At 40.3% G+C, this 18,389-nt stretch overlaps 1 protein-coding gene across 2 annotated transcripts in view; it reads left to right on the top strand.

Moving 5' to 3' along the window:
- Nucleotides 1-14,607: 14,607 nt before the first annotated feature.
- The window catches only part of LOC127414465 (monocarboxylate transporter 1-like), a 41,319-nt gene continuing 37,537 nt past the window's right edge, over nucleotides 14,608-18,389 (top strand). Inside the window, exon 1 of one of the 2 annotated variants that reach the window (XM_051652504.1) lies at nucleotides 14,608-14,749. The gene's annotated coding sequence lies outside the window, so the exon portion shown is untranslated. The remainder of the gene's footprint in view (nucleotides 14,750-18,389) is intronic. The other variant, XM_051652503.1, reaches the window with a different exon arrangement.

Below are 18,389 nucleotides of genomic sequence, written 5' to 3'. Positions count from 1 at the left end.
AACTCCAGCCTTTTGGGTCTGGATGACCACTCCAGGGGGAAGAGGTCATACATAAACACTTCAACTAACACACATACATACACACACACACACACACACACACACACACACACACACACACACACACACACACGGATTGCATTACTGACACACTAAATAGCATGCACGTTATATATACACAGAAAAAGGCTACTTTTAAAAGTTAGAAGTAATCAATAACAAGCCTTAACATAGCAATCTTGACAGGTCAATCTCCAAATGCACATTTAGTTTATGATCAAATCTGGATATTATCTGGAATCCCGTCACCTAGTATCTGGTAACAATTCAAAGACCTGTATGTGTGTGTACAGGTTTGGGTGGTTTATGAGGACATTTTTTTTAGGTTACAAACTGGTAATTACAAGGGTATTATACTATAAATGTGGTTTATGAGGACATTTCTAGTGCCCAGATAATTCAAATCACTTAAAAAAACATACTAAATGATGTTTTTTTTGAAAATGTAAAAATGCAGAACGTTTTTTTGTGAGGGTTTTGTTTAGGGTTAGGGTATAGAATCTATAGTTTGTATAGTATAAAAATCATTATGTCTATGGAGAGTCCTCATAATGATAGCTGCATCAACATGTGTGTGTGTGTGTGTGTGTGTGTGTGTGTGTGTGTGTGTGTGTATGTGTGTGTGACAATACACTTAGAATTATCATTGTAGTCACACAACATGCTCCTGTGACACAGTATGTATCTTTGCTTCTGATTAAAAAAACATGTAGGCCTACTCCCAAGGAATACAAGTCCCGTTTTCACCCCATGTTTCGCACAACTACATTGTTAAAGGTCAAAGCCGGTAACTCAGTTCTCTATTTCCTTTACTAACCTTGTGAATAACTGACAACCCCCTATCCTTTTAAATCCCTGCCCTTAAATTAAATACAGATGGCCACACACCCCTCCACTATGCACCAATTACAGCAGAGGCGGGTGGATGCTCCACCTTCTGGTGGTGGGGAATGCTGAAGGGTGACAGAGTGCATGTGGAGATGAAACAGCTTCTCTGTGCTGTAAATATACTGCACAGTAACACGCATGATTGTTATAACAAACATACACACCTATACACACATGACAGAGATTGGCAATATTATGACAGGGTACTAGCACAACTCTGAGCATAAAGGGAAAAACAGACAGTGTGTGTCTTGGAAAGTAGTCCATATACAATACAATACACCATGCAAGGGGGAAAAACTGTATGGATAATTTAAAGGTGAATTATGTGATTTTTATGTTAAAATAATGTCTCCTATCTCAGTTTAATGTGAAAATAACACCATTAGTTTACTATAAGTAAGCCATTCGTCGGTTGACTTTCCGAAAAGTGTAAACTCTCTGGTGCAATTCAAATATTGCTGTTTGTTTGAGCGGTCCAACATGTTTGTCCAGTCAATGGGTCTCATTCATGAAATATGAGCAGAACAAATTTCTGTGTAAATCGTTCATAAATCCATTTGTATGTAAATTGTTTAATTGAACTGAATGCAACAATTTATGTTAGAATGGTTTTAAGTACAATAGATACCGAATTACTTTCCTGCTTGTGTTACATGAATTAAGCCCAGTGAAGACCTGGACATACTTGTGAAAACGCATGCGCACTAAGACCCCGTTTCCACCTGGTATTACGATGCTTCTCGGGTGATCCGATCATATGCGGTCAGGTCGCTGTTTACACCTGGTCACATAAAAACCGTCTCCTGTGACCACTTGTGTTAGGATTTGGAGGGGAGGGTCTCTGTTTCATGACAACATACACACACTGGCCACTTTATTAGGAACACCTGTACATCTACTTATTCATGTGATTATCTAATCAGCCAATCGTGTGGCAGCAGTGTAATGTATAAAATCATGCAGATATGGGTCAGGAGCTTCAGTTAATGTTCACATCAACCATCAGAGTGGGGAAAAAATGTGATCTCAGTGATTTTGACCGTGGCATGATTGTTGATGCCAGATGAGCTGGTCTGAGTATTTCTGTAACTGCTGATCTCCTGGGACTTTCATGCACAACGGTCTCTAGAGTGTAAAGAGAATGGTGCAAAAAACAAAAAACATTCAGCGAGCGGCAGTTCTATGGGCAAAAGCGGCTTGTTAATGACAGAGGTCAGAGGAGAATGGCCAGACTGGTTTGAGCTGACAGAAAGTCTACGGTAACTCAAAAAACTCCTCTGTACAATTGTAGTGAGCAGAATAACATCTCAGGGGCTGTTTACACGACAACGTTTTCAACTAAAAACGGAAAATTTTTATGCGTTTTGGCTGTTCGTTTACACGACAACGGAGTTTTGGGGCCTGAAAACGCAAACTTTTGAAAACGGGTTTCAAAGTGAACGTTTTTGAAAACGATGCCGTTATCGTCTCCGTGTAAACACACAAAAACGCGAATTTGTGAAAACGATGACGTCATGTGCACACGTATTACGTGTTATATAAAGAATGATGGATGATAGGCATCAATTTTAGATGTATAATTATCAATATGAATACTGGTGTCTGTGCAAATAACAATAATAAACAATTTATTCATTTGGAGTGTTTTGTATGGAGTGTGAACATTGTACAATAGGCAGAACCTGCAATTTGAAAATCTTGAAATTAATGTATGGATTCAGATGGGGAAAATTTATTTGTATTTTAAATGTTAATTATTTATTTACTTAATTTTATTTGATGTACCTTTACCCTGCAATTCATTCACCAACCGCTTATGTATATAGCCTTTAGACAGAGATGTGATGCCATGTACAGTATTCAATAATATGCTTAGAATATGAAAATATGAGGCAGTGAAAATGCATGTTAGATCCAGTGTACACAAGACCTCTCTCTCCGTCAGAAGATATCCATATATCAGAATTCTGTCTGATATCCAAAACCAGTCAACATCAACAGCTTGTTATGTTAACTTACTCTCCTACCAGCCCAAGAGTCAACAGGGGGAATAAAGAAGGCAGGAGATGGAGTGATGGTAAAAATGATTAAAAATTGAATAATCTTAAGAGTTCAGTCTATAGGCATGCGCGCGAGTACTTCAGAAGAACACACGAGACATTCAAAACTACAATGGCGGACTACAGGACTGTGTTTGTGCTGCTCAAGATTTTGAGTTTATTGACGCTTCTCCAGCAAAGTAATTGTAACCTCATCATCCGTCCAGACAAAATTGCTCGATGCTTTCGCCATCTTTATTGTTTGTATTCACTGCTCTGTGGAAGAATGCTTATGTGCGCAGGCACGAAGTGTTTCTTTACAAAGTGACATCGGCAACTACTGGCCTGGCATGCATAATACAGCGTTTTTAGTCGTTTTCGCGTATCCATGTGAACGGGGATCGTTTTGACAATGTTGTCGTCTGTATGCGAAACTTTTCAAAACGCAAAAGATAAACTTTTCCGTTTTTGGTACATCATTGTCGTGTAAACGTACCCTCAGAATGCACAACATGTCAAACCTTGAGGTGGATGGGCTACAACAGCAGAAGACCACGTTGAGTTCCACTTCTGTCAGCCAAGAACAGAAAACTGAGGCTATAGTGGCCTACAATTTATGTACCTCAGCAGTAATCCAGATTTGTCAGACCAGGCAATGTTTTTCCAATCATCTACTGTCTAGTTTTGTGAGCCTGTGTCCACTGCAGCCTCAGTTTCCTGTTCTAAGACAGTAGTGGTACCCAGAGGGGTCTTCTGCTGCTATAGTCCATCTGCCTCAATGTTCAACATGTTGTGCATTCTGAGATGCTTTTCTGCTTAGCACTGTTGTAACTCGTGTTTATTTGGGTTACTGTCATCTTCTTGTCAGCTTGGACCAGTCTGGTCATTCTCCTCTGACCAAAGTTTGACCAAGTTGTGCATTCTGAGATGCTATTCTGCTCACTACAATTGTACAGAGGGGTTTTCTGAGTTACCGTAGCCTTTCTGTCAGCTCAAACCAGTCTGGCTATTTTCCTCTGACCTCTGTCATTAACAAGTCGTTTTTTCCCACAGAAATACCACTCACTGAATGTTTTTTGTTTTTCACACCATTCTCTTTACACTCTAGAGACTGTTGTGCGTGAAAATCCCAGGAGATCAGCAGTTACAGAAATACTCAGACCAGCCCGTCTGGCACCAACAATCATGCCATGGTCTAAATCACTGAGATAATTTTTTTTTCCCCATTCTGATGGTTGATGTGAACGTTAACTGAAGCTCCTGACCCATATCTGCATGATTTTATACATTACACTGCTGCCACATGATTGGCTGATTAGATAATCACATGAATAAGTAGATGTACAGGTGCACCTAAAAAAGTGGCCGGTGAGTGTACATTTAGCACTATATCAGTGTGTTACTGCATGATAATAAAGCACAACGAAGTCAGAAAAAACAAATGGCGCAGTGTTTCTCCCAGATGCGGTTAAATTTTAATCGAACAAGTCAAGCAGAATTATCAGTTTAGTGTATTACCTGTATTAAAGGAGCTTCAGGTGTTCGTGCTTGTCATCTGTGTTGATATCAGACATACTAAAGAAGATCCGTGAAGCTCTCCTTATTGTGTATGTTTCTGCTTTTAAAAATTTTCAGATCTGACAGTAATCTCCTTTTAAAGTTGCTCTTAAACGGCAAAGTTTAAACTCTTGTTTTAGCGCACTGGTTGATTGACAGGTGAGGGGCAGTGCTTCACTGCTTCTGGAATACATACAGGATGATTAGCGTTTACACCTCAAATGCGATCTGGTCACATGTGTTTTTGACCACATTAGTATGTGGTTTTTGTGATTCGATCACAAAACATTTTAGACCCCGTTTAGACCTGTATCGGATCACCCAAAACACATTTTAATACCAGGTGGAAACAGGGTCTATGACTGCTTAGTAAAACTCTTAAAGTATAGTCAATGGCATGCGCCAACATTGCGCACAGGTGAGGACCGTCTGCATTTAGAGAAAATTTGTGACATGCTGACAGTCCGCACAAAATGTGCTGATGACAAAATTTGCGTCACGCATACTGTGCGCAGAGTGATCAGCAACGTGGACAAGTAAAGTTACTTAGTCCTTGAATGTTTAAGAAACCTATTTGGGGGAAAAATCATCATTTTTGCAATTACATTTAGTGCCTGTAGTGGTGCAAAAATTACACATTGCAGCATCTAGTGCCTTTCACTACTGTACCTGATTAGGCCTAAAAGGTGTTTTCAATCAGTGTTGGTTGCGATCAGTGTTTGATAGTATGTCTTGATCATAATGAGTGTTTTTAAAGAGCACCTATTATGGTTTTTAAACGTGCCTAATTTTGTTTTAAAAGTCTTGTACAATAGATTTATATGCATCCAAGGTCAAAAAACACTTTAATTTGCTCATAATTTAAATTGCAGCATTACCTTTTTTTTCCCCAGTGTCAAAAACGACTTGTTCAATTATCAGTTCTAAAGGATTCATTCTAAACTCCTCCTTTCAGAGAGCCTACTCTGCTCTGATTGGTCAGATGTCCCAGTGTGTTGTGATTGGTCTACTGCTTAGTGTAGCGTTTGAGGGCAGGTCAAAGCTGTTCGTGAGCAGCCAATGAAGACCAGAGGTGGGTTTTTTGTTACCAAATTACATAGGTTAGTACAGGAAGTAAGTCAAGAATTACTAATGACTCGTTTCAGGTGTTCAGAATTGGTTCTTTCTTTTGGGAGACAATAACTCCATTTGTCATGCACTTTGATTTTTGAAACTTTGCAGACTTTTTTACATTCACAAACAGCTATATAACACACTACATGAAAGGTAATATTTGAAAAACCATAATAGGTGCTCTTTAAATGTGTGATGATAATTGTTGGCCTTGATCAGTGTTTACATATTAGATAATTTCTTCCAGCTCAGAATACACAGAATCTTCAGTGGTCAAAGCAGACCCATTCCTTAATTTAGTGGAAGACTTAGTGTAACTTAATTGTGCATTGAAACTTGAATGTTAGTGTACAGGTATGTACAGTATGTGTTATAATGCATTCTGTACTATCTAGAGAGGGACACCGTGGTCACATACTTCTCACTCCACATGCGTTCCCTTAGTAGCAGAGAAAAGAGCACAACCTCTCTACATGTGGAGACACAACTCACATGCGACAGTGTGAGGGCTACATCTGCAGCCCCACAGCAAGAGTGAAAGTCTGTAACCTTCCTGCACCCATACATGCCTTCATTTTATGTTTTGATATAATTTTACACATTTTGCCAATATCTATATACATATAATGACACAACTCAATGTTTATAACATTTATGATTTATTTAGTATCTGTAAAATCCATTGGTTCTATTTGTTAGCGCGCACATTTAGTTAACTTTTGTGTCTTCAGCATTATCTAATTACATTACTAATCACTTCTTCTGTTTTACAGAAGGGGGGCTGTACTAACTGGGTAGTACCATTTGCCTACTGCATCAAGGGGGAGAGAGTGTTTTGTTTTTTGTTTTTTGTTTTGTTTTTGTTTTTTGTTTGGTTGTTTAAGTTTAGTTCTGTTATTTTGACTGCATGTACGGGCCCAGAAATTGATTATATATTTTGTATTTTGTTATTACTTTTTTTGGGATAAAATAAAACCCTGTTTTTCTCAAAACCTACCTGTGTTCCCTCTTGCTTACCAGCTTGGTCCCCCACATATGGTGGGAGCGGTGGGATTGGCTGGTTGAGGGCGCAGGTTTTTTTCTATCAATTTTTGAACCATGCAACAAGGCAGTCAACCTAGAAAAGGAAACAAAGAAGAAACTAAAGAAGTTGAGGGGCAGGTGGATAAGGAAGCTATGGAGGCTGAGGACATTAGGGAGCCAACATTGAAGGACCTGGCTGGTATTCTTCAGACTTTTATGGGGCAGCAGGAGATACAGGAGGGAAAACGGAAAGAAGAGTCTATACGACAAGAACAGCGCTTGAAAGCTTTACAACATCAGTTTCAACTCTTGCAGTTGGAGGTGCAAGCACGTACGTCTTCTCTCCCTGAGCCCACTTCAACAAATCTAGATTCCCTGGAGACCTCTGAGCTGGGCAACCCCTATCCACAGGCCCAAGTTATACCTCCACTGTAATCGAACGGTGCAGATGACACTCCTGCAAGTCAGTTCAAATTTTTTCTGAACCTAGACTGGAAAAACTAACTAATGAGGATAATAATGAACATTTTCTTATTACTTTTGAGAGAATTGCAGCTGCTTGTCGATGGTCAAAATCAGACTGGGTTTTTCGCCTCATTCCTTTGGTGACTGGTAAGGCTAGAAGTGCATACATTCACATGGACATTGATGATTCACTGGAGTATGGGAAGGTAAAAGCTGCCATATTGCAAAAATATTATATTAACCCAGAGACTTATAGGCAAAGATTTCGCTCCCTAGATCTTGACCCTGGTGACCCTGAACTCTATTTGAGGCTGAAAGAGCTGTATGGGAAATGGATCCAGCCTAAAGGTAAAACAGTACAAGAAGTTGGTGAAATTATAGTAATGGAAAAATACTTGACAATGCTCTCCCCTGAGCTCCAGGTTTGTATAAAGGAGCATAATCCTGAATCTGCTGCTGAAACTTCCATCCTTGCGGATGCGTTTGTGGCTGCACGGAAGAAGGGTCAGCCCTGGAGCAATGTGGCCTGGAAGGCTGCTAGGGACGCTCGTAAACCACCTTTTTCTCAGGGCCACCAGAGGTCAGTATGGGGTGGGGATAAGTCCCCTATAAGGGAAAACCAGCAAGCCAATACCTCCTTAGAATCTGTTAATAAAACCCCCACTTGTTACCTTTGTGGGCAGAAAGGTCACACCAAGCCCAGATGTCCAAAAAACCCAGCCAGATTAACTCATATGTGCTCTGTTCCATATCAAAATGGAGGGTCTCAAGCAGATGGTAACCAGTCAATGAGAACAACTGCTGTAAAGATTAATGGGAAAACGGTGAGAGCCTTAATAGATACTGGCAGAACCCAGACCCTTGTGTGCAGACAGAATATACCAAGTAATGTCATCTGTACTTGTGAAACCTTATCCCACTGCTGATCTTTATGTGGAAGTGCAGGGACAGCCGTATCTGTTATATATTGGGGTTGCGGATAATTTGCCTTACCCTGCAGTCTTGGGTAATGACCTACCGGCCCTTTATGATTCTTTATGATTATGATGCCTTTCTATGAAGTGGAGTTAGAGGCGCAATCTTGGAAGTCTCGGAAGCCCCATAGTCAGAGAAGGCAAGAGAAATTCAAAACCACGGTGGTAAGATCACCGGTTGAAGCTACTTAAGATGTACCTATATGGTTTAACATTCCTACCAATATAATCCAAATGCAACAGAATGATCCAACTTTATCAGTTTTTCTGTTGAAATCTAAAGAATCAAAGGTTGAACCTGACACCTATCAGGTTGCCACTCCAGGACCCCGACGATCTAATTGTTGAAGGAGTTTATACCACGAGCTAAGGAGGGAGCAGAGGTGCTGCTGATCTGTGGTGTAGAGGAAGAGGAGGAAGTTGATGATCTGTATATGCCCTCACCAACATCCACTGACTTGGACTTGAGCCATCTTACTGAAGAGCAGCAATTTCAGGTACAATCTTTAATTACAACAGACCTATTTCAAGCATGCCCAGGCCGCACCGATTTAGTGGAACACGATATTGGGTTGAAAGCTGATGCAGCTGTGAGGTATATTTGTTATAGGACACCAGAGCACCTTCAGGGAGCATTGAAAAAGGAGGACGACTATATGTTGCCTCTAGGAATCATTCAACCTTCAAAAAGTGAGTGGTGCTGGTCCCTAAGAAGAACTGAACTATAAGATTTTGCATTGCCTTTAGGTACCTTAACTCTATCTCAAAATTTGATTCCTATCCAACACCACGAACTGATGATCTCATTGAGTGTTTGGGGAAGGCAGAATATTTGACTACCATTGATCTTTGTAAGGGCCACTGGCAGGTGCCCCTCACCCGGCAGTCCCGGGAGCTGATGGCCTTCCGCACTACTAGGGGGTTATTTGAATTCACCGTTCTGGCCTTTGTGTTTCACAGGGCCACTGCAACCTTTCAAAGACTGATGGATCAGGTACTTTGTGGACTTTCTGAATATGCCTGTGCCTACCTTGATGATATTGTTATTTATAGTAGGAGCTGGGAGGAGCACATGGAACATCTGAGGGAAGTCCTGGGCCATTTGCGTTCTGTGGGACTTACTGTTAATCCAGTGAAGTGTGCCCTGGCCAGAACTGAGACGCAGTACCTTGGTTTCACCATTAGAGGAGGGGTAATAAAGCCACAAGTTCAGAAAGTTCATGCTGTTCGGTCATGTCCTCTCCCACAAACCAGGAAACAGCTTAGATCTTTTCTTGGAATGGCAGGCTTCTACCATCAGTTTATACCAACTTCTCTGCCCGGGCTGCTTCCTTGACAGCCCCAACCAGGTCCAGTGGACAGTGGAGGCAGTGGCAGCTTTCCAGGATATTAAACAATCCCTGAATCAGGACCCAGTTCTGCATAGTCCAGATTTTGACAAAAAATGTTACCCTCTGAACAGATGCTTCTGAAAGGGGTTTAGGGGCTGTGCTTTTGCAGGGACCACCGGAAGACCAACATCCTGTGGCCTACATTAGTCGCTACGAAACTGTACGCTATGAAACAGTGGAGAAAGAGGCTTTGGCTATCAAGTGGGCCCTTGATTCCTTCAAGTATTAACTTCTGGGAACCTTGGGATGCGTTGCAGCGGCCTCCAGTCTTCATCTCTTTGTCCAAGTTTACATGACATCATGCGTAACTGTATAGCCACTCACATTTCTTACATCCTATACGCGATGATTTTGGTGCAGTTTAGATGTACAGTGCATTCAGGATGTATTCAGACCCTTGCATATTTTTCACATTTTGTTATGTTGCAGCCTTATGCTTAAAAGCTTTAAATAATTTTTTTTTCACATCAGTCTACACTCCATACCCCATAATGACAAAGCAAAAACCAGATTTTTGATAACTTTGCACATTTATTAAAAAGAATAAACTGAAATATCACATTGACACAAGTATTCAGACCCTTAACTCAGAACTTAGTTTAAGCACCTTTGGCAGCGATTATAGCCACAAGTCTTTTTGGGTATGATGCGACAAGCTTTGCACACCTGGATTTGGGCATTTTCTGCCATTCTTCCCTGCAGATCTTCACAAGCTCTGTCAGGTTGGATGGGGACCGTTGGTGAACAGCCATTTTCAGGTCTCTCCAGAGATGTTCGATTGGGTTCAAGTTATTGGTCATTGGGCCATTGTCCTGTTGGAAGGTGAACCTTTGGACCAGTCTGAGGTCTAGAGTGCTCTGGACCAGGTTTTCATTAAGGATATCTCTGTATTTTGCTGCATTCAGCTTTCCTTCAACCCTGACCAGTCCCCCAGTCCCTGCCACTGAAAAACACCCCCACAGCATGACGCTACCACCATGCTTCACCGTTGGGATGGTATTGCGCAGGTGTGGAGCACTGCTCCCACTTCGAAGGGAGAACAATCATGATAGCCATGTTGTGAGACTGCTTCAAACATAATTTCCCATAAAAAATACTTTTACATAAAAACGTGAGTTCCGAATGAATTTATTTTTTAAGCCCCACACCTTTCAGCCCTCCAAATCTCTCAAAGTGGATGGTAAAGTCTTTGAAGGGAATAGGACATTGAGAAGATCACTTCTGAATGGAACGCACCCTGTATCATGGTTAAAGCAAGAAAAGTCTGTAAGCCATTCACACCTGTGACACATTGATTTTTGGGAACAGCCAGAATCCACCAAAGCTTGATATGTATCCCCCTGGGTACTCACCGGTATCCAATGCGCCCCAGCTCAATCGGGGATGGCCTGTGGAGCGTCGGGGACCTGGACCAGCATGCCCACCTCCATTACTGGACACCAGTCCTGGAAGTGCCCTGGCTCCCCACAGCTCCAACAGACCGGCCCAGGTTTTTCTACCACAACCATGGGACTGGGCTCGCCAACCTGGGGGGGATAGCGGAGAGAGAGAGGGTTAGCAGAGGGAAGAGATTTGGGCATGGTACCACCCTGTCTCCTGGGGTCTGGAATGGGATGGAAAGAGGACGGGTGGGGGTGGGTTTGGGGGAATGAGAGAGAGAGACAGAGAGGAGAGAGAGACTTTGCTTCGGTGGTTCCCGGAAATGCCGTCATGTAGTCCTCTGCCAACTAGACCGCATCCTCCAGCGACGCCAGACGGTGACACTGGACCCACTCGGACATGCCACGAGGAAGCTGGGAGATGAACTGCTCTAATGTCAGCAGATCTATGATGTCCTGGGCGCTGCGGGTCCCCTCAGCCAACAACCATTTCCGACAGGCATCTCGGTGCTGCTGCGTGAAGGCAAACGGGCGGCCGTGCCTTCCCAGTCTCAGGGAACAGAAGCGTTGGCGACTCTGTTCTGGACTACGACCGACTCGTTGCATGATGGTTTTCTTTAGATCGGCGTACATGAGGAGGTTAGGTGGGAAGTTGTTAGGCGCTAGTTGTGCTTCCCCGGAGAGCAATGGCAGTAAGCGGGCCGCCCACTGGTCAGGCGGCCATCTCCACACCTCGGCCATCTTCTCAAACAGATCGAGGTAGGCCTCCGGGTCGTCAGCAGGGCTCATTTTAACCATATTAACTAGTGAGATGTTCGATGTAGGCCCCGGGGTCGCAGCCGCAGCCCCCTCGTTTGTAATCAGGCTTCGAAACACCTTTTGAAGGGCTTGGAGCAGGAGTTGGAAATGCTCCAGCCGCAGCTCAACGAGGGCCTGGTGTTGATTCTGTTGGATACCGGCGAGGGTCTGGATCATTTCGGCCAGTGGTGAAGGCTCCATGATGATGTAACTCCTTCCACGGGTCCGAGTTTCGGCACCAGTGTAACACGTTAAAGGTTCGGGAATGGAAGGAGGAGACGGGGAGCAGTGGCACACTTCAGGTAGGCTGTTTATTTTCTGCCTTCAGTCTCCTTGAGTGCAGCTTTCTCAGGGCTTTTCTTATTTCAGTCAGTTCAATGTCACAAAACTCTGTTAACAAAACTTCTCAAACTCTTCAGCTTCACAGTGAAACAGTAAAATACACAATAAGGCATGCCAGTTGCTGCACTCTTGTGCCATTCTCTCTCAGCTCTCTGCCGTGTTTTGGCTGCTTTTTAAGTCTCTCCCCACTATCACTGTAACAAGAAACAGCAGTTAGAAATGATGCCAACCAGCTTGACGAACCACACCACTCCCTCTCTACCGCAAACAGACTCGCGTCCATGCCCCCATCCCCAGAAAAATGTTTCCAGAGAGATATCTGGAGCACATGACCAGAGATCTAAGAGATTCCACCTGAATTGATGTCCGTTCCTGTTTAAAGTTGGAATGCTAATCTGGGGATTTTCCTTGAATTTTTTCAACCACTCCTGATACATTTTTTAGACACTCAAAATTTAATAAAAAGATCAAATGTAAATAAACACAACTGGTAGATATTTGTTTTAGGTCAGGAAGCTCTCTTTAAGAATGTTTGAACAAACATGTTCTTGAGGGTGTGATATACAGTAATAATATATATGAAGGAACTCATCAGGGGACGTTTATGGAAATATCAGTTCCTGTAACAAGACCTAGAACATGTTAAGCAAGTATAAACTAAAGACATTTATGACTATTATGTAGAGGTGCACCTTCTAAGTAAACTGCAGATCTGTCAGATAAGAACATTTAGCCTCACACTGAAATGTCTCGGTAATACACAGTGTGGAATTCTGTGGCAAGTATAAATTCGTTCACAGTCTACATTTAATTAGCCCAAACCACTTCATGAGAAACACAGATAGAGCAACTAGGATTTGTTTTGATTCATGAGTGATTGATTTGCTGTTTTGTTTACATGAAGATTCTTAAAAAAAGAAAAAAGCCCCACTGGTTGAGGGATAACCGGTCATTATTCTTGATTTATTGCTGTTGAATCCAACAGTGTGTTCTTTCAGATCAATCACTGAGTTTGAAAGAATTTGTTCCCTTTGACACTGTGACTTGAGCTGGTGCTTATCAAAGGCATAGTTCACCCAAAAATGAAAATTAAATTATAATTTACCCTCATGCCATCCCAGATGTTTATGACTTTCTTCTGCTGAACACAAAGATTTTTAGAAAAATATCTCAAATCTGTTGGTCCATACAATGCAAGTGAATGGTGTCCAGAACTTTGAAGGTAGCATAAAAGTAATCCATGAGGCTCCAGTGGTTAAATCCATGTCTTCAGAAGTTATATGATAGGTGTGAGTGAGAAACAGATCAATTTCTAAGTCCTTTTTTACTATAAATTCTCGTCCCTGCCCAGTAGGTGGCGACATGTATAAAGAATGCGAATCTGCAAAAAAAAAAAAAAAGAAAAAAAAAATGCAGAAAGTGAAAGTGGAGATTTATAGTAAAAAAGGACTTAAATCTTTAAGAATCTATCATTTCCGAAATATTTTATTTTACTATTAAACCAGACTGATATAGTGTTAAATTGAACACTAAATTACCACTGCATTGAAGAATGGTAAAATAAACAATCATTTTATTCAGCCTTTATTCAGTTTTACTAACATATGATAGAAAAGTAGCAGCAAAACTTCAAGCAATCGCAGAATGGTCCCATCAGTCTGTATACATTTAAGATCATTGTGCATCATTCATTGAGTGCATAAGCACACTACTACTTCTGGGCTTAAAAAATACAAATATGCAGAACTTTTTATCTTCTCTCTTCCATGTTCTACTTAACAGCTGATGTGGCCCCGTACCAAAATAACTGCACACCCCTGCTCAATTGAATGTGTAAGACTAATACTGTAAATTGGTAAGCAGATTTCCTTGAATCCCAGCAAACACAAAAATCCCTGCATCAATTTATAAACGTGCATGATTTTGCAAATCAGTATGTCCTAATCTGCAGGCGCAGCATTTTGCTGTCATTTTCAGCGACAGATCATGTGGAGAAAAAAAACGAAGCATTAAATGTTTTGTACATTACAAAATAAATAAATAATTTTTTTTTTATTTTTTTTTTTTTAGTAGCATTTATACATGATTTAATCTATTTAAAAAAAATGTAATTATGATACATCTCCACTTTCTACACAGCACCCCCACTATTTTCAGAAGCACCCTCAGTGATTTTGATCTGGAACCAAGCCTGATTTCACATCCTGTGTCATGTCAACTGGAAAAAGAGAAAGGGGGTTGATCAAAATATTGGAGCAATTACTAAAGAAAGTACAGATTATTTCATGTTAAAATGTTTAGGTGATTAGCTGTCTTTTTCAAATAATGTCTTACTTTAAGTTTTGGAAATGTTCCCAGCAGTTTGTGAAACTGAACTTGAAGACGGTGCTCTATTCACTTAAACTCGTGCTTTTCCTCGTTGCAATGCAATAGTAAATATTGTATTGCTTTACCTTCAAAATGTCCCGCTGAGGTCATCACATTACGATCAAATTAACGAAGAAATTCATGGATGTCCGTGAAACCGGATACTGTTGCGCCACACAACGCAGTACTGCGCATGCGCAGAGGGTTTCAAAGCCTTCCCTATTATGCGCGAGCGGATGGAAAAGTCATACCACATTTCCACGAGTCTACGGAGCCAGAGCTTTCTATGCTGCCCACTGATCCGGGATCGCAAGTCACAGACGGATAGCGCACAAGTATAACCGGAGAAGGTAAATGAAACGTGTAGGTTTGTGTTTAAGGGACGCATTCAGGGGAATTGTATGGACCACATGGTCCCGCTGGAGAGAGAGAGAGGGTCCATTTAACTCAGCATCTTGGGATTTAAGAGAAGAACACTCCACAATGAATTAACCTGAAACCTGGAGTGTGCAACTCTCTTTGTCGTTTATTTCGCTGTTTAATGTTGCGGGTCATTCGGAGATGTCGCAGTGCGTGTAGACCTTTTAGATCAAGAGATTTTGCCCATTTAACACAAGCTGGTGAATGGTTGTGGGGGGTTTGTTTCTTACCACCATCGTAACAGAGCCTCTTTCTTTGTAGAACGTTGTTCCATTATCTCTCTTTCGGGTGTCACGTGCGCAGTCGAGGGGGTACTGTGACCTCAGTTTCAACACTGTTATTGTTCATGAATCACGAGCGAATAACATGAATAAATCTTACCTTTTATGGTCATTTTGATAGATATTTAAATATAATTGTGTTTATTGAGGTTTGGTCTCAACCTATCGAGCTGCCTACTTAGGGAGCATGATGTTGCATCATAGCGCGTGAAGCATGGTAGGGCATACGATCCCCTAAAGTTCTGTCTAGGTTGTAAACTCACCATCTCTTTTATCCAGAGCGAGCAGATAAAATTGGGTTAATATGGTCCATTGTCAAAATGAAAAACTATAAAGAGGATCTGAATTGACTTTACTGCATGTGAAATTTTTAAGTTCTCTGAATGTTGCTTATTTGTGTCCTCTGTAGCCAAAACCAAAGTCATTTCCCAGGTTAAATGTAGGTTACAAAGTCACCTTAAATTGAATCAAACCGTCCCTTACCAGTTTAGGATTAGGACTAGCAAGGAGAAGAACAATATTTTGGTAGAGGTAGGTCAGTGACTGTGTTATTATAGGCAATTTGGTGCCACTTTAAATAAAAGATACAGGTTTCTATGAAAATTGATATGACTTTGATTTCAGGGCCTTTGCCTGACAAAAGAGTAACCTCCAAGTCATATCAGTAGTATTTCAATTTCAGAAGCCATCTAATGCAATTTCAGTGCGTAAACTCAACTTTGGCCTCTGTTTAAGGGTGTGAAGATCTAATAGTGATCTCGTATCAAAGAAAGGTAGTCTTTAAACAGGGGTGTCACTTTGTGATGGGGGCGTGGCATCAGTGGTGACACTCATGAATATTAATTAGGTTATGTGCAGATAATGTCGAATATAATCTTTCACCATTTTCATAATTAGTCATTCTTGATGACCTTGATAAATTCAATCTGAACACAAATCTGTGACCAGGGTTGGGAGGATTACTTTTGAAATGTATTCCACTACAGATTACAGAATACATGCTGTAAAATCTAATTTGTAACGTATTCCGTTAGATTACTCAAGGTCAGTAATGTATTCTAAGTACTTTGGATTACTTCTTCAGCACTGGTAGATTTTTTTCACTTGTTTTGACTATTAAAAACTCTGCCAGTACAGTAAGACAAAATACACATGTTAAAAATACATTCTCTGAAAAACCTAAATAATTATGCAGTGTTGTTTCTAAAACAAGATAAATGAAACTGATCTTGTTTTAAGGATTTTTCTGATATTTTTTACAGGAAAACAATACAAAAATGATTATCAAGAATACGATTTTTGCCCTTATATCAAAGGTCTTACTAGAAAAAAAGGAATTATGATCCAACGTGAATTTTCTTGATAAAAAAAAAATATGATCGTGCATGTAAAATGACTAGAAATAGCATTTTAGCTTATCATAAAGCTGACAATTTACACAAGGTTTATTTCTATTTCTTCTGCGCCAAACTTACTTCAAACTTACTTCTCTGTCTGTTCGTATGAATGTAACACATCATAAGAAATTGTTTCACCACTGTTCAAATGCACTTTGGATCGCATCATTTATATGTATAAATGTTTTCCATCTGAAAGGACTAAATATTAAATGAAACAAATGACAATAAAATGCAAAGTAATCTCTTCAGTAATCAAAATACTTTTTGAAAGTAACTGTATTCTAATTACCAATTATTTAAATTGTAACTGTAGTGGAATACAGTTAACTTATATTTTGTATTTTAAATACGTAATCCTGTTACATGTGTTTCGTTACTCCCCAACCCTGTCCGTGACACTGTCAGAACTTGGATTTTGTTAGTTTTTGGATAGATACATGGAACAGTAAGCTATAGCGACAATGACTGATTGGTCTAATGGTAAAGTTTTCGTTTCTATTGCAAGGAGTTCTGGGTAGTAATCTGCATTAATGTAATATATGTAATAAACTGTACGTTAGTGGATGTATATCATGAGCAGGGACACTTTGCGATTTACTGGAAAAGGAGTGCCAGCTGCATAACGAGTAGAGCACGCTTCTGAATGCACTGTTGTCACTCAGCTCCATTGATTACAGCCACAACAAGCACTCATTATAAAATTTGAAATAACACATTCCAGCGTGTTATTTTTGTGTATTAAAACGCACATGAAAGAAATGGAAACTCCTGCTCAAGAACTTTAGATTTTTTTTCAGCATTAGACACTTGCATGATGAAAGCTATTTAAAAAAAGTGGTGGGAACAAAACTGTCAAAGGCAAAAAGTGCTAGGGACGTCCCACCCGTAAATAACAATAACTATATATATAATCTATGTCTTTAACCCTTTTTATCTTTTTCTACATTTAGCTTAGCAGTTTGTTTTGCTGTTGTTGGCATGTTGTGATACAACTGAGTTTGACTGTTTTTGCACGGATTGAGGTCCAATTGATTGGACGCGATTTGGCGGCAAGGTTCAATGATCAGAACTGATTTATAATGACTGATCAAAAATTCGTAAAGGACAAACAGTCAGGATGTTGAAGCAAAGAGAGATTCAAACATCCACTGTTGAAGGGTCACACAAGGCCAGTCAGATTACACAATTGAATTGATTTGTGTAGGAAATGTACCTAATGGGATAGTTTAATCAAAAATGAAAATTCTGTCATCATTCACTTACTGTCATATTCTTCCAAACCTTTATGATTTTTTATTTTTTTTTCATCTGTGGAGCTCAAAAAAAGATATTAGTCCTCAGTCACTTCACTTTTATTGTATGGAAAGAAATTATGCAAAGAAAGTTAAATGTAAACATTATGCTTAAAGACTCCGTTTACACCTGGTAGTAAGATGCGTTTTGGGTGATCCGATCACAAGAGGTTAGCAATAAATACAGGTGTAAACGTGGTATAAAATGCTTTGTGATCGTATCACAAAAACAACATACGAAAGTAGTCAAAAATGCATGTGACCATATTGCATTCGAGGATCTAATCTGTCCTGAATGCATCCTGGACAGCAGTGAAGTACAACACCTCACTTTTTAATCAACCGCTACGCTAAAGCTTAAGTTTAAAGTTTGCCAGTTATGTGCGGCTTTAAAAGGAAATAACTGTCCGATCAGAAAATTTATAAAAAAGCGGATACATGCACATTTCAACATTCAACACATTTTAACATCCATTCTCGTGTCCATTTTAATATCAGTGTTATTCCTTCTATAGTTATGTACAGCTTCTGAAAGTTGAATATATGTTGAGTTTGAAATGCACTTTGTTGATGCATGTAGCATAATAATGCAGATAT

Source organism: Myxocyprinus asiaticus, chromosome 24, assembly GCF_019703515.2.
Source record: "Myxocyprinus asiaticus isolate MX2 ecotype Aquarium Trade chromosome 24, UBuf_Myxa_2, whole genome shotgun sequence".
In the NCBI taxonomy this organism is placed as follows: Eukaryota; Metazoa; Chordata; class Actinopteri; order Cypriniformes; family Catostomidae; genus Myxocyprinus; species Myxocyprinus asiaticus.
The sequence above is the reverse complement of the archived record's forward strand: the minus strand, read 5'-3'. Positions and strand labels throughout refer to the sequence as shown.